This window comes from Orcinus orca, chromosome 1 (assembly GCF_937001465.1).
Source record: "Orcinus orca chromosome 1, mOrcOrc1.1, whole genome shotgun sequence".
NCBI classification, from domain to species: Eukaryota; Metazoa; Chordata; class Mammalia; order Artiodactyla; family Delphinidae; genus Orcinus; species Orcinus orca.
Window position 1 is genome coordinate 136,947,887 of NC_064559.1, and position 11,363 is coordinate 136,959,249.

Sequence of the window (11,363 nt, forward strand, 5' to 3'; positions counted from 1 at the left end):
TGTTCCTCCCTCTGCTATATTTTGGAAGAGTTTGAGAAGGATAGGTGTTAGCTCTTCTCTAAATTTTTGATAGAATTCGCCTGTGAGTCCATCTGGTACTGGGCTTTTGTTTGTTGAAAGATTTTTAATCACAGTCTCAATTTCAGTGCTTGTGATTAGTCTGTTTATATTTTCTATTTCTTCCTGATTCAGTCTTGGCAGGTTGTGCAGTTCTAAGAATTTGTCCATTTCTTCCAGGTTGTCCATTTTATTGGTATATAGTTGCTTGTAGTAATCTCTCATGATCCTTTGTATTTCTGTAGTGTTAGTTGTTACTTCTCCTTTTTCATATCTTATTCTATGGATTTGAGTCTTCTCCCTTTTTTTCCTTGATGAGTCTGGCTAATGGTTTATCAATTTTGTTTATCTTCTCAAAGAACCAGCTTTTAGTTTTATTGATCTTTGCTATTGTTTCCTTCATTTCTTTTTCAGTTATTTCTGAACTGATCTTTATGATTTCTTTCCTTCTGCTAATTTTGGTTTTTTTTGTTCTTCTTTGTCTAATTTAGGTGTAAGTTTAGGTTGTTTATTTGAGATGTTTCTTGTTTCTTGAGGTAGGATTGTACGCTGTCCTCTTAGAACTGCTTTTGCTGTGTCCCATAGATTTTGGCTTGTCGTGTTTTCGTTGTCATTTGTTTCTAGGTATTTTGTTATTTCCTCAGTGATCTCTTGGTTATTTAGTAGTGTATTGTTTAGCCTCCATGTGTTTGTATTTTTAACAATTTTTTTCCTATAATTGATATCTAGTCTCATAGCATTGTGGTCAGAAAAGATACTTGATACGATTGCAATTTTCTTAAATTTACCAAGGCTTGATTTGTGACCCAAGATATGATCTATCCTGGAGAATGTTCCATGAGCACTTGAGAAGAAAGTGTATTCTGTTGTTTTTGGATGGAATGGCCTATAGATATCAATTAAGTCCATCTTGTTTAATGTGTCATTTAAAGCTTGTGTTTCCTTATTTATTTTCATCTTGGTTGATCTGTCCATTGGTGAAAGTGGTGTGTTAAAGTCCCCTACTATTATTGTGTTACTGTTGATTTCCCCTTTTATGGCTGTTAGCATTTACCTTATGTATTGAGGTGCTCCTATGTTGGGTACATAAATATTTACAATTGTTATATCTTCTTCTTGGATTCATCCCTTGATCACTATGTAGTGTCCTTCTTTGTCTCTTGTAATAGTCTTCTTTTTTTTTTTTTTTCTTTTGCGGTACGTGGGCCTCTCACTGTTGTGACCTCTCCCGTTGCGGAGCACAGGCTCCGGACGCGCAGGCTCAGCAGCCATGGCTCACGGGCCCAGCCACTCTGCGGCATGTGGGATCTTCCCGGACCGGGGCACGAACTCGTGTCACCTGCATCGGCAGGCGGACTCTCAACCACTGCGCCACCAGGGAAACCCTGTAATAGTCTTTATTTTAAAGTCTATTTTGTCTGATATAAATATTGCTACTCCACCTTTCTTTTGATTTCCATTTGCATGGAATATCTTTTTCCATCCCCTCACTTTCAGTCTGTGTGTGTCCTTAGGTCTGAAGTGGGTCTCTTGTAGACAGCATATATACGGGTTTTTTTTTTTGTATCCATTCAGCCACTCTATGTGTTTTGGTTGGAGCATTTAATCCAGTTACATTTAAAGTAGTTATCGATATGTATGTTCCTATTACCATTTTCTTTAATTGTTTTGGGTTTGTTATTGTAGGTCTTTTCCTTCTCTTGTGTTTCCTGCCTAGAGAAGTTCCTTTCACAGTTGTTGTAAAGTTGGTTTGGTGGTGCTGTATTCTCTTAGCTTTTGCTTGTCTGTAAAGGTTTTAATTTCTCCATCGAATCTGAATGAGATCCTTGCTGGGTAGAGTAATCTTGGTTGTAAGTTTTTCCCTTTCATCACTTTAAATATGTCCTGCCACTCCCTTCTGGCTTGCAGTTTCTGCTGATAGATCAGCTTTTAACCTTATGGGGATTCCCTTGTATGTTTATTGTTTGCTTTTCCTTTGCTGCTTTTAATATTGTTTTTGTGTTTAATTTTTGATAGTTTGATTAATATGTGTCTTGGCATGTTTCTCCTTGGATTTAACCTGTATGGGACTCTGCGCTTCCTGGACTTGATTGACTATTTCCTTTCCCATGTTAGGGAAGTTTTCAACTATAATCTCTTCAAATATTTTCTCAGTCCCTTCCTTTTTCTCTTCTTTTTCTGGGACCCCAGAGGTTTTATAATTCGAATGTTGGTGTGTTTAATGTTGTCCCAGAGGTCTCTAAGACTGCCCTCAATTCTTTTCATTCTTTTTTCTTTATTCTTCTCTCCGATAGTTATCTCCACCTTTTTATCTTCCAGGTCACTTATCCGTTCTTCTGCCTCAGTTATTCTGCTATTGATCCCTTCTAGGGAATTTTCCATTTCATTTATTGTGTTGTTCATAGTTGTTTGTTTGCTGTTTAGTTCTTCTAGTTCCTTGTTAAACATTTCTTGTATTTTCTCCATTCTATTTCCATGATTTTGGATCATCTTTACTATCAATACTCTGAATTTTTTTTCAGGTAGACTACATATTTCCTCTTCATTTGCTTGGTTTGGTGGGTTTTTACCTTGCTCCTTCATCTGCTGTGTATTTCTCTGTCTTCTCATTTTGCTTAACTTACTGTGTTTGGGGTCTCCTTTTTACAGGCTGCAAGTTCATAATTCTCATTGTTTTTGGTGTCTGTCCCCCGTGGGTAAGGTTGGTTCAGTGAGTTGTGTAGGCTTCCTGGTGGAGGGGACTGGTGCCTGTGTTCTGGTGGATGAGGCTGGATCTTGTCTTTCTGGTGGGCAGGCCCACGTCTGGTGGTGTGTTTTGGGGTGGCTGTGACCTAATTATGATTTTAGGCAGCCCGTCTGCTAATGGGTGAGGTTGTGTTCCTGTCTTGTTAGTTGTTTGGCATAGAGTGTCTAGCACTGTAGCTTGCTGGTTGTTGAGTGGTGCTGTGTCTTAGCATTGAGATGGAGATGTCTGGGAGATCTCTCACCAATTGATATTACGTGGGGCTGTGAGGTCTCTGGTGGACCAATGTCCTGAATTCGGCTCTCCCACCTCAAAGGCTCAGGCCTGACAGCCAGCCGGAGCACCAAGACTCTGTCAACCACACTGCTGGAGAAGATGGGCTATGAGTTGGGTGTCAGCCACCGCCCTGTTGTAGCTCTGTGTCACGTGTCTCCAAAGGTCACCCAGATACATGGGGTTATTCCACCATTCCTCAGAACTTGCACATGCCAGTCTGGGATTTGTAGATGTCCTCCTGATACTCTTCATTGAAATACCTTGGGTTCATGGTGGTGAGTGATATGCTAATAGTGTTGGTTCTCTTCAGAGACTGGGACAGTCTGAGCCTTCATGTGGCCAAGTCAGGAGCAGCTGACCAGCAGTCTCAAAGTGATAACATGTCAGATTCCAAGAAAGCTTTCTGAAGCTCCTGAGCAGTATTCCCAAGCAGCCGCTCTGCTGAGCTGAACCACTGTGACTGGGGAACTCAGTGGGACCCTCAAACAAGGATTTCTGAGGGCCCTAGAGCATGAATTGCCCACCCAGGCAAGGAGCTGAGGAGAGCGTCTCCTGGCCTCGTCTTGCCAGAGGAGCGGACAGCTCGCATTCTTTGTTCTTTATTCTGCTATGCAGCAGTTATATCCACCATTCTATCTTCCAGCTCACTTATCCGTTCTTCTGCCTCAGTTATTCTGCTATTGATTCCTTCTAGTGTATTTTTCATTTCAGTTATTGTGTTGTTTAATTTCAGTTATTGTGTTGTTTGTTCTTTAGTTCTTTTAAGTCCTTGTTCAATATTTTTTGCATCTTCTAAATCCGTGCCTCTATTCTGTTTCTGAGATGTTGGATCATCTTTGCCATGGTTACTCTGAATTCTTTTTCAGGTAGATTGCGTAGTTCTTCTTTATTTGGTCTTGTGAGTTTTTACCTTGCTCCTTCATCTGCAAGGTATTTCTCTGGCTTCTCATTTTGTCTAACTTACTGTCTTTGAGGTCTCCTTTCCCTAGGGTGCAGGGTCATAGTTCCTCTTGCTTCTGGTCTCTGCCCCCAGAGACCAACCATTGGTTGGTCCAGTGGCTTGTGTAGGCTTCCTGGTGGGAGGAACTGGTGCCTGTGTTCTCGTGGGTGGTGCTGAGTCTTTTCCCTCTAACAGGCAGGGCCATGTCAGGTGGTGTGTTTTGGGGTATCTGTGAGCTTAGTATGACTTTAGGCAGCCTGTCTGCTGATGGGTGTGTTTGTGTTCCTGTCTTGCTTGTTGTTTGGCATGAGGCGTCTAACTCTGGTGGCTGCAGGCTGTTGAGTGGAGCTGGGTCTTGGATTCAGATGGACGCCTCCATGAGAGCTCTTGCTGATTAATATTCCCTGGGGAATTCTCTGGTGGTCCAGCATTCTAGACTGTGCTCCCACCCCAGAGGCTCAGCCCCGACTTCTGGTTGGGGAGCCAAGACCCCACAAGCCACTCGTCATTGCAGTTAAGGGGATTAAAGGGAAAAAAAAGACAAACAATACCCCAGACAAATGGTAAAAGCAAAATCGAACAAGCAAGAACAAAAACCAGGAAACACACGCACACAAAAGAAACAAAAACAGAGCCAAATAAAACAAAAAACAAGAGAACAACCAGATAAACAAAAGAACCCAAAAACGAAGTCAAACAATAACAAAACTAACGAAGGACAAAACAAAAAAACAAAACCAAAGCATAGTGCCAGCTGAAGAATAGAGCAAAGATAACAAAACAAACAGACAAAAATGGTAAAGAAGAAAAAAGAAAAACAAAACACAGAACAACAGAAAAATAGAATAAAAATAGAAATATAAAAAGAAAATGTTTAAAAAATCCCAAAAGACTAAATAAAAATTAAAAACAACAACAAAGAGAAAGAAAAGAAAAAAACAGAACCAACAATGGAACAAATCAAAACATAATAAAAACAATAGTAATAATGTTTTCCTGGGGTCTCAGCTGTCAGTGTCCTTGCCCCCACTGTGAGCCACAGCCCACCTCTGCCTCCCCAGGAGGCCCTCTGCCTCTGCGCCAGTCTTGGGACCTGCTGTGGGCCCTGTGGGGACAGTTCAGACTCTGATCTGGCCCGCCTCCCGCATATGCTGTCCCCAAAGTCTGCAGCTGCCAGAGCTAGACGGTTTTCATTTGTGGAACACGCATTGTCCGTTCAGATAGTCCATAGACGCAGGGTCTACCTAGCTGATATTGGGGATTTAATCTGCAGCTTGTTCAGCTGTTGGAAAGATTTTCGATCCTCTTCCGTAGTCGCCCTGCCCCTGGTGCTCAGCTGTGGTTTTATCCCCATCTCTGCATGTGGGCCACCTACAGGAGTCTGCTCCCGAGGCTGCCCTGGAGCACTTGGGTCTGCCCTGGTGAGGACTGGGTGTGGAGGTGGCACAGCTGCTTGGATCACGGAAGACCTGGTGGCACCAGGTGCACAGGGAAGCCGGCGACCATAGAAGCAAGAGATATGGCCCTAGTGGGAGGCTTTTCCTAGCACCTGGCTTCAGGCATGTGAGGATCAGCCCTGGCAGGGCTTTTTCTATTGCCTGGCGGCAGGTGCTGACATGTGAGGAGAGTGAGGTTACAGTGGTGGCTCTGCCCCCTGCATGTGACTCAGCAGTAGCGCCCTGCTTCCGTGGCAGTCCAGTTTTCCTCCATAGGCATTCCCTGTTGCGGATTTCGCCCCTCCTGTCCCCTCAGGCTGTGTCCCTACAGCCAATAGCATTCCTTGCCCTGGGTTTGCTCTCTAACCCCCACGCTCTAGCTCCCAGCCCCTGTGTGCACTGTGGACACACATCCCCGTCCAGGGCATGTAGGGCTGCAGTATGGACCATCTGTGTAGTTTTCACTCTGTCCTGTCTGCCACAGATAGGTTGCTTCACCCTCCTCTGACAGCCTCAAATGCTTTCCTTCTGTCCCAAGCGATTTCCCCATCAGTGAGGGAGCTTCCCCAGATGTGGGAATCTCTCGCCTGCTTTAGCTCCGCCGACCCAGGTGCAGGTCCTTTCCCTCTTCCTCTCCTCCTCCTTCTCCCTCTTTCTTTTGTCCTACCCAGTTATGCGGGGATCTTCATAGTCCTTTCCGGTGTCCAGGGTCTTTTGCTAGTGTTTAGCCAGTGTTCTGTGAGAATTGTTGCATCTGTAGACGTATTCCTGATGCATTTGTGGAGAGAGATGAACTCCACATCCTCCTACTCCTCTGCCATCTTGGAACCCCTAAAATATGTATTAATTTATCTTTTTTGAATAAGTACCCATTTACCTGGGTTAAACATCAGCATGTATAAAAAAGTATACAGCTACGACTTTCCCTCTCATTCTTGACCTCAGCCTGTTCCCATAGCCCCTCAGAGGGTGCCCACTTTTATTGGTTTCTTATCCTTAACAAGGATTTTTATTTATATGTAAGCCAATACAAATATATATTATATTTTCCTTCTTCTTTTAAAGTACAGATAATAACATACTCTACATTTTACTATATATTTTACTGCTCCTTGCTTCTTTCACTTAATATAGCTTGGAGGTCTTTTGATATAATATATATTTTTTACACAAAATTATAGGATTCCATTTTATAGATATATTATTAGTGTATTTAATCAGTCCCCTATTGGTGAGTATTTAAGTTGTCAGTATGTTGCTTCAGTGCTTCAACTGATATTTTAAAATGTCATTTTATTCCCATGTGTTTGTATCTATAGGATTAATTCCTAACCCATTTGGGTTTTATCTTGGGTTCTGATGTAAGGTATAGATCAGGTCATATTTTTTCTCCACATGGCTTCCTGGTTGTTCCCAGATGATTCATTGATGGTACCTCTTTTCCTCACTGCTCTGAGGTATCACATTTATTATATACTAAAGCTCCATATGTATTTAGTTCTCTTTCTGACTATATTCTCTTGCATTGGTCTGTTTGACTATTCATGTGTCAGTAGTATACTTTATTAATTACTGAGGCTTTATCTGACAAGGAAAATCTCCCATTAGTACTCTTCTTTTGCAGAGATTCTCAACTTTTTTTTTTTTTTAGATTCTCAACTTTTGTTTCTGTATTTCCATATAATTTTAAAATCACTTGGTCTAATTCTGAAAAAATAAAACCTAGATAGACTTTATTTTTATTCAAATCACATTAATTTACAAATTAACTTAGGGAGGATTGACATCCTTATGATGTTGAGTCTTCCTATTCAAAATGCCTTTCCATTCAAGACTTCCTTTAGTCTTTCAAAGAATGTTTTAATATTTTTTCCATTATACTCTCAGGGCTTGAACATTTCTTTTAGCCCTTTTACCTAGAAATAGGGTCTCCATTATATATATATATATATATATATATATTTTTTTTTTTTTTTTTTTTTTTTTTTTTTTGCAGTACGCGGGCCTCTCACTGCTGTGGCCTCTCCCGTTGCCGAGCACAGGCTCCGGACGCGCAGGCTCAGTGGCCGTGGCTCATGGGCCTAGCCTCTCCGCGGCATGTGGGATATCCCCAGACCAGGGCATGAACCCGTGTCCCCTGCATCTACAGGCGGACTCTCAACCACTGTGCCACCAGGGAAGCCCTATATTTTTAATTAATATTGGGTATATGAAAATTTTTGCTTTACTAATTTTGCACCTTCTAATTTACTGAATATTTTGTTTGTTTATAGTAGTGTTCCAGTTGACTTCCTTGGGTTTTCTAGGTATGTTGTCATATGATCTACATGTAGTGATAGTTTTATCTCCTTTTTAATTTTCACATCTCTTAGTTTTTTCTTTTGTGTAATTGCATTGGCTAATACTTCTGATACAGTGTTAAATAACAGTGGTGATAGGACCATTCTTGCTTGTTACAGTGTGGGGATGCTCTTATGTTTCTCCCTTAAATATAATACTGACTTTGGCTGAAATAAAAATATTTTAATATTTAAAGAAGTATCTATTGATAAATACTTTCTTAAGAATTTCATCAAGAATGGATCTTGAATTTGGTCAAATACTTTTTTAGCATATATGAAGATGATCGTATGATTCTTCTTATGCCTACTAATTGATAGATTATAACAATAGATTAATAGATTTTCTAATACTGAACTTCCTTTGCAGACTTATAATAAATCCTACTTGGAAATTATGCATTATTATTTTTAATGTGCTGCTGGACTTATTTAGGAGTCTTCTTCAGTTTTCATACATGAGATTGGAGATTGTTTTCTCTTATATGTGCTTTGTCAGATTTTACCATCAGTGTCCTGCTCGTTTCAAAAAAGAATCTGAAATTCTTTTTCTATATTCTAAACTAGTTTTAAATAGCATTGGGAGTATCTGTATTTTGAAGGTCTTGTAGAATTCCCATGAGAAATCATTTCTACCTGGTGTTTCAACTGGGAAAAATGGGCAGTAGGCAGTAGTAGGTGTTTGATGAATTTCTCTGTTTCTTTTATGGAAATTTTGCTGTTTAGATTTTATCTCTTTTCTAAGGTCAGTTTTGGTATTTTTGTTCTTGAAGAAATAGTCCAATTTATTAATACTTTGTTTTTTTTCATTTTTGTGGTTATTTCTCCCTTATCATTTAGTTTATTAGCACATTAAAACTTTTTTTCTTGACTAAGGTAGCTAGCAGTTTATCCACTCATTTGACTCTTTTCAAAGCACCAGGTTTTTAGTTCTTTTTTTCCATCTTCTTAAGTTCTGCTTTTATCTTTATTGATTCCTTCCTTTGGCTTTCCTTCATTTTGTTTTGTTTCTTTTCTAACTTCTTAAAATGAATGCTGAATTTATGTATTTTCATTCTTAAATGCTTATAGTAGAACTATTTTTTTTTTTCTTTTTGCAGTACGCGGGCCTCTCACTGTTGTGGCCTCTCCCGTTGCGGAGCACAGGCTCCGGACGCGCAGGCTCAGTGGCCATGGCTCACGGGCCCAGCCGCTCCGCGGCATGTGGGATCTTCCCAGACCGGGGCACGAACCCGTGTCCCCTGCATTGGCAGGCGGACTCTCAACCACTGCACCACCAGGGAAGCCCTGTAGAACTATTTTAAGGCTATGATTTTCCTCAGAATTGTGTTAGTAATGTGTAGTTTTCTTATTTTTTTTCAGATGTTCTGCAATTTTAGTTTTGAGTTTTCCTCTTTGATTCAAGAGTTTTTTTAAGTGAGTCTTTAAAAATTTCAATAGATATAAGCTTTGTATTTTCTGATTTTATTGTTAATTTGTCGTCGTATTGCATATTGATCAGAGAATGTTGTTTGTACTATTTCTACTTTTTGTAATGTACTGAAGTTTTTTTGATATTAGTGTATCATCAGTTTCTGTGAATGTTTCATGGGCACTTAAACAGAAGGTATAAACTCTTTTTATTAGAATATAGGGTGTGATTTTTTTTTTTTTTTTTTGATACGCGGGCCTCTCACTGTTGTGGCCTCTCCTGTTGCGGAGCACAGGCTCCGGACGCGCAGGCCCAGCGGCCGTGGCTCATGGGCCCAGCCACTCCGCGGCATGTGGGATCTTCCCATACCGGGGCACGAACCTGTGTCCCCTGCATCGGCAGGCGGACTCTCAACCACTGCGTCACCAGGGAAGCCCAGGGTGTGATTTTTATAATCAGATTTGTCTAATTAATTGTATTAGGTTTTCTGTATCATATTCTTAGTTAATTTTTTTCCCTCTTGATCTGTCATGGCCTGAGAGAGGTGAATTAACGTTTCCTATTGTTAGTAGGTTTTTGTTTCTCCTTGTGTAACCTCTAATTACTTGGTACATCAATAATCATAAATGTTATATCTTTACTGTGAATTACCCTTGGTATTATAAAGTTATAGTTTCCTTCTTTGCTTCATTTAATGCTTTTTAACCTGAGTGTGCTACCTTCTCTGATATTAGATTGAAACCTTTGCTTTCTCTTTCCCTCCCCTCCCCTCCCATCTCCTTCTGTTCCTTTCTTCCTTTCTTTCTTTCTCAGAGCATATCAGCCTTCTGGAGAATTTTGCCACACCCCAGCAATGTATCTTCACCTAGCTCATGCTATAACTGAGTTTTCAAAAGCTCATGCCACCATTCTATCAGGCCAGCTGCTTTAGGATGGTGGGGAACATGGTAAGAATAGTGAATGCCATAAACATGTTCCCATTGCCTCACTCTTTTGCTGTGAAGTGAGTTTCTTGATCAGAAGCAATACCATGTTCAGTACCATGCTGGTGGATAAGGCATTCTATAAATCCATGGAATGTAATTTTGGCAGAAGTATTGCATGCAGAAAAGGCAAGTCCATATCTAGAGTGAATATCTATTCCACTAAGAACAAATCATTGTCCCTTTCATAATGGATGTCATACAGTGTAATCAACCTGCCATCAAATAGCTGGCTAATCACCCCAGTGAATGGTGTCATATTGGGTACTCAGTGTTAGTCTCTGCTGCTAGCAGATTGGACGCTCAGCAATGGCCATAGCCAGGTTGGCCTTGGTGAGTAGAAGTCTATGATGCTGAGCTGATGCATAACCTCCATTCCTGCCACCATAGGCACCTTGTTCATGAGCCCACTGGGCAATGACAGGGGTGGCCGGGGAAAGAGACTGACTGGTATCTATAAATTGGGTCATCTTATCCACTTGATTATTACAATTCTTCTCTGCTAAGGTCACCCTTTGATGAGTATTCACATGGGACACAACTTCTTCATGGGGATTTTTGTTCATTCAGAGAGATATATCCACATACCTTTTTCATCAAATTTCCCCATCACAAATTTTCTAATCATGTTCTTACCAAGTTCCTGACCAACCAGCCAGCCCATGAATCTGTGTACAATTGCACATCTGGCCATTTCCCCTTCCAAGGAAAGTGAGCAACCAGGTGCACAGCTCAAAGTTCTGCTCACTGGGAGGATTTCTATTCACTGCTGTCCTTCAGGGATATCCCAGAAAGGGGCTGCGGTGCTGCAACTGTCCACTTTCTGGTGGTGCTTGCATACTGTGCAGAACCATCTGTCAGCCAGGCCTGGGTCTTCTCTCCCTCTGTCAGCTGATTCTAGGGAAGCACGGGTGCAGGCTGGGAGAGAGAAGGCTGTGTAGCAGAAGGCCTGTTTTCTGTTTTCTTCATTTTGCTTTCTAAATGTGATTCTACTGAGATTAAGAAAGGTTTGGCATTTTGTTCTACTACTTTGTGATTATAGTGTCGTTTAATATTTTTAGTTCTTCATAAACTTAGACATTGTCTATTAGTTCTGTTTTATAAGCAATGATAAAATTAAAAGCTTTCCTATTTCTCCTCTTTCCCTAGCTTATCTCCATCACCTGGCTTTAGAATTT

The 11,363-nt window shown here is 40.8% G+C and overlaps 1 pseudogene; it reads right to left on the minus strand.

Moving 5' to 3' along the window:
• Positions 1 to 10,011: 10,011 nt before the first annotated feature.
• LOC117203156 (uncharacterized) lies at positions 10,012 to 11,154 on the minus strand (annotated as a pseudogene).
• Between the last annotated feature and the right edge of the window lie 209 nt (positions 11,155 to 11,363).